The sequence below is a fragment of the Montipora capricornis genome, chromosome 9, assembly GCF_036669925.1.
Source record: "Montipora capricornis isolate CH-2021 chromosome 9, ASM3666992v2, whole genome shotgun sequence".
NCBI classification, from domain to species: domain Eukaryota; kingdom Metazoa; phylum Cnidaria; class Anthozoa; order Scleractinia; family Acroporidae; genus Montipora; species Montipora capricornis.
The window spans coordinates 19,238,819-19,243,818 of record NC_090891.1 but is presented as its reverse complement, the minus strand read 5'-3'; the positions used below and the strand labels follow the sequence as shown (position 1 = coordinate 19,243,818).

Here is a 5,000-nt window from a genome sequence, read left to right as displayed (position 1 = left end):
TCAGGTCGTAGAAAGAAACACCGGGTGTATCATAATTTTGGGCAATATCTCCTCTCATTTGATTACGTCTATTTACAAGAGAGTACGATGGCAAAAATTAATCGACATTATGTAGATTTTTTTGTTGGCAAGGAATGAACTGGTAAAATTTTGTTAAGTTATGCTAGGTGACTAGATATTACTGCACACTGAACAACTCTGCAAATCGAGCTTCAAGTAACACTTAAAGAATACTACGAGCGGAAGAAATTTCAGTGGGGCTCAAAACTGAGTAAAACCTCTCGATTTTATTTCTGGTGCACATGCAAAAAATATTTGTATGAGGAAGTAAATAATGTAAGGATGAAATTATTATTTGTTAAGTTACTGGTTATTGGTATTGGTTTCAAATGGATTCTTCAATGAGAAGAGCAGAAAAATTAATGCTTGGAAGGAAAACAAAAGAAGTTTCTATGATGCGTGATCCGATTACATTGCTATAACTGTCAATACAATTTCGATTAAATGTTCATTACAAATAGGTAAATTCAAACTAACCAACAGAATCAATGTACAGATAGTTATCTATATACGGATTATCTTGTAAAAATTCTAATGTTACACTCACCATGGTGGTGGTGATGGTGTTTGATGTTTGATGTTTGATGATGTTCCTTAAACTCAAGTGTGGTTGTAATTTTAAAAATATTAGTAACACTTGTACTATCAAGACCCTCTATAACTAGCCAATCACTAGCCAGTTTGTATGGGAATCTGTTGAAATGACAACTATCCGTGATGTGCCGAAGATTGGCCTCGAGCCAGACCTAAATGGCATTCACCGAGGAGAATGAAAAACGTGGGATTTTAGTCGAAATCGTGGAAAATATTTTAGAGCTAAGTGAAGGCATTTGGTTGGTTTTTTTATGGCAAAATATGGCAATTGTAAAGGATAGTCATGTTAAGTAAAGTGTGGCGTCTTACTTTGTCGTGAGGACTCTACTTGGCGTGCTGAAACCTTCAGTCAGAAACGTCTTTTCCACTCCAGAACTTACGTTTTGTGTAGAATAAGCTTTCAGAATGATGCTCTTGTCCCCTGCGGTGATACTTTTGATTCGGTGGCATTTTGTAAAAAAATATTTAGCAGATGTGGCGTCGTTAGGTTGCCCAATTCTGCCTGTCATGAGATTAGCATTTTGTCACCGCGTCCATAAAGTTTCGTAAAATATTTGCGGATCGGTCGATCTCTCTGAAATTTGCAAGGGTGATTGCTAAAAATTCGAAAATTGATCTTTTTTACTAATAAAAATTCCTATGTTTTGCACGAGAATGCAACGAAGAGGTGAGTGCGCCTTTTGCTTGGTGCCAATATTGGTTCTTGTTATAGGCAACTTTTTACAGCTTTTATACAACTGCTTAAAGAAATGGGACACTCTAATTACTGCGCTCCTACATAGCATTCTTACTCTTATTTACAAGGCTCTTAATGGTTTGTCTTCTGGTTAAACCACCTATCTGATATATTTAGCCATAAAACTTGTCATATAAATCCTTGGTCTAGAGGCTCCCATTCCCTCATCATACCACGAATCAATACCACCATTTACGGCCTTCACTCTTTATCTTTTAAAGGTAGTAAACTTCAAATTACTACCATGGAGGCAGCGTGGTCCAGTGGTTAAGGCGTTGGGTTTGCATGCAATTGCTCCGCGTTCACATCCCGCTCTAACCTCTGATTTGGATCTGTTTCCGGTTGTCCCGGATTCAACTCTACAAGGAAGCAACTACTTGGCTATTTTAAGCCCGCCGCACACTGGGAGGGAAGAGCTGAGCAAACGGCCTCGCGAGGCGGTTTGCTCAGCCGTTTCCTTACGTGTGCGGGGAAATTGTGGTGATAAATTTGCCTCGTGAGGCCGTGAGGATAAAATCAAACATGTTTGATATTTTTCGCATCGCAAGGCAAATTCCTCACTGTGTGCGGCCATCGTGAGCATCGAGCTGAGCTTGGTTTAATCAAGTATCCAATAAAAATACATAGCGTACTCACGTGATTCCAGCGGTTGAATATGGTGTCGGAGGAAGAAATTCCGACGTCACTAAGGTCACGTGAAAATGCCATGTATTTTTATTGGATGCTTGATTGACCAAGCTCAACTCGATTCTCACGATGGCCGCACGTAATGAGGAATTTGCCTCGCGAGGCGAAAAATACCAAACATGTTTTAATTTTTTCCTCACGGGCTCGCGAGGCGAATTTCTCACCGAAAGTTCCCCGCACAAGGTGAGGAAACGGCTGAGCAAACCGCCTCGCGAGGCAGTTTCCTCAGCTCTTTCCGCCCAGTGTGCGGGGGGCTTTACAAGGCGTGCCAGTTGGGGTTCTTGGTCATGTTTCTGGTCATTCAAAGTGGAGTGCCTATAATTTAGCTTGATAGCTAAGTGCACTTCCACTTTAAACAAAGCATTTTTTTACTGACTGATGGAAATTCAAAATAAGTAAGCAACATGGATACAGTAAAACAGGAAGAAAAAGAGAACATAAAATAGTCTTCCGGAACACACGATATCATACTGTATTATAAAAGTAGTACAAACACTGATCATTACTTATCAAATAGAAACCAAACAGGTTTGCTTTTACCAGGATGGATGGTTGGCTGTGTAGACTTCTTAGCACGGTCCCTCTATCCTCTTGATTCACTGGTGTTATTTTATTCATTCGTTGATTTCTTGAGGACTTGACTGATGTTTATCAATTAACAATCCATCAGATCCCGCACGATAGAATTTTCTTTTCTTTTGTTATTCCTTCCAAGCATTTTCTGCCCTTCTTGTTAAATAAATCGTTTGTAGCCAATACGTTGCTATGATTTTAACTTAAGAGAGACAAACCAATAATAAATAAAGGTCACAATTGTATTATTTACTTTTTGCCGGTTTTTATGTGCTTAATTATTAAGGGCATAAAAACCACTCATAATTGAAAATTAAACGAAACATACCTGTAAGTTGAAGTTCGATGGTAATTCTATTGAGTCATCAGGAAGTGTAAGGGATCACATGTGATTGCACAATCCTATTCCCGATTTTACATGTACACTTCAGTATTTGTTCGCCTTTAAAAGTTGATTTCTGGGATAGGATTGTGCAGGCACATGTGATCCCTTACACTTACAGGTAAGTTTCGTTTATTTTTCAATTCTATTTCGTCATCATTCAGTGTAGGGATCCCATGAGACGTTTAGAGCCAGTATTTGTGAGCGCAAAGATAACAAATATCCAGTATGTCAGGTGACACAACATTTATTTGTTCAATGGCTCCAATGTCACTGACAGAGAGTGACAAAGTGATTACACAGATTTACACTGGCTGTGTATTGTCTAACAGAACTTTTGCCAATTCTCCATGTTGTTGAATTGGTTTCCTCGACACTTTATCTGCTAAAACATTTTGTTTTCCAGGGATGTGCACTGCAGGCAAGCATATCCTATATATTGTGCACACCTCCCATGCTATTGAGCACCATATCTAAGAAAATATGGTAACCCATCGCTGTGAGAAAATTTGGTTTTATAGCCATGACGTCATGAACGTCCGTAAGTCCGTCTGTCCTTCCGCCCCTCCATGTATGCCAATGTGACCAGTATCACGTAACCATATCACGAGCTCAAGTTTAGCTCATTGAGGAGGCAATACTCCAGTTTACACTCTAGCTACAATTGTAGTTTACAGCATACATCTTTGATATTGGACATCAATGTTATGATCAATTGACACCTGTCAAAACAAGGTATCCGCTGAATAGTATCACGTGACCATATCGCGGGCTCAAGTTAGACCTTATCGAGGTAAGCTGTTTTTTTTTTTTAAGTTGACCGCTGACCCGAGACTGGTTGTTGATTGGATCGCAGGCTCAAGCCAGGTCAGACACTCAAACTCACACCTGAACGAGGCTTAATTTTTCGCGCTCTTTCTGTGGCTCGACGCGGCTACACAGCCATGCTACGTCAACAAAAGCTCTTGACAGTCCATAGTTTTCGTGTTCAGGTACGGTTGAGAAATTATATTTTTCTTGCATTTTTCGCTGGTTTCAATCTAGGTTTAACATAATATAGCTGTAGTTATTCAAGTCAAGCATTGGACGGATATAAACTTAAAGCTGAGTGTTAATTACTGGGTTGCCTTATAAGGCAAACCCAGTCGAGGTCTTCGTTTAGTTTGTTTGTTTTCTTTTTTTTCTTTTTTTTAGTTTTTTTTTTTTTCCGTGTCGGTAAAAGTCTTGCCTGTCACTCCCCTGGTAAGTGGTGTCTTTGTGTATAGAGCCTTCTGGGCGTATTTTCTTAGGATCGAGAGGGTAGTGGAACTGCGTAGATTTCTCTGGTGGGCACAGTAGAATCATTAACTTAGCCTGCAATGGCGTCGAAAGCCATGCAACGCGAATGGCGTTTTAGTGGATCCTTAAACAAAATATACCCTTATGGAGCTCAATAATGGAAAGTCAGTTGGATAAACTAGGCATGAATCTCAAAAGCGACGAGTACTGGACCTCGACAACAATCTATCGCCCGTCGAGACGAAAGCAAAGTGAGCAGTATTTACCTGAAGTACATGGTAATTTGACACAATTGAGTTTCTTGTCTTCACGCACGCAATGAAATAGGAAGAGGTTTTCGCCTCTAAGAGCAAATACGTTGTTTGTATCAATAAAATTTTCGCTGGAAAAGGATTCTGTGGTATTTTCTGCCTTTGTGAATTATAATATCATGTTGTGTATTGAATTTTCGAGCTTAAGGTTGAAATGTGATATGGGAGAAGTTTTTTAGTATTGCGCTGTAAGCAGGAAGGGTTCACAGGCCTGTTGGAAGCGTGCTTGAGTTTCAACAAAATGAGCCCCAAAATCAGTGAAAACTTGTGACGCAGATGAATAATAAAGTAGCTGCTATTTCCAAAATGATGGAATTACCTGGTGATAAATAACGTCGTACGTGTCTTGGAGAGTAAATTTTGACTTTGCATAAATAAG

General features: G+C 39.5%; 1 protein-coding gene across 3 annotated transcripts in view; it reads right to left on the bottom strand.

Moving 5' to 3' along the window:
• The window catches only part of LOC138014919 (pancreatic lipase-related protein 2-like), a 32,458-nt gene extending 29,706 nt beyond the window's left edge, over positions 1-2,752 (bottom strand). The window contains exon 1 of one of the 3 annotated variants that reach the window (XM_068861807.1): positions 2,618-2,752. The gene's annotated coding sequence lies outside the window, so the exon portion shown is untranslated. Of the gene's footprint in view, positions 1-607; positions 667-2,617 lie in introns of those variants that run through there. The other 2 variants (XM_068861805.1, XM_068861806.1) reach the window with 2 other exon arrangements.
• Between the last annotated feature and the right edge of the window lie 2,248 nt (positions 2,753-5,000).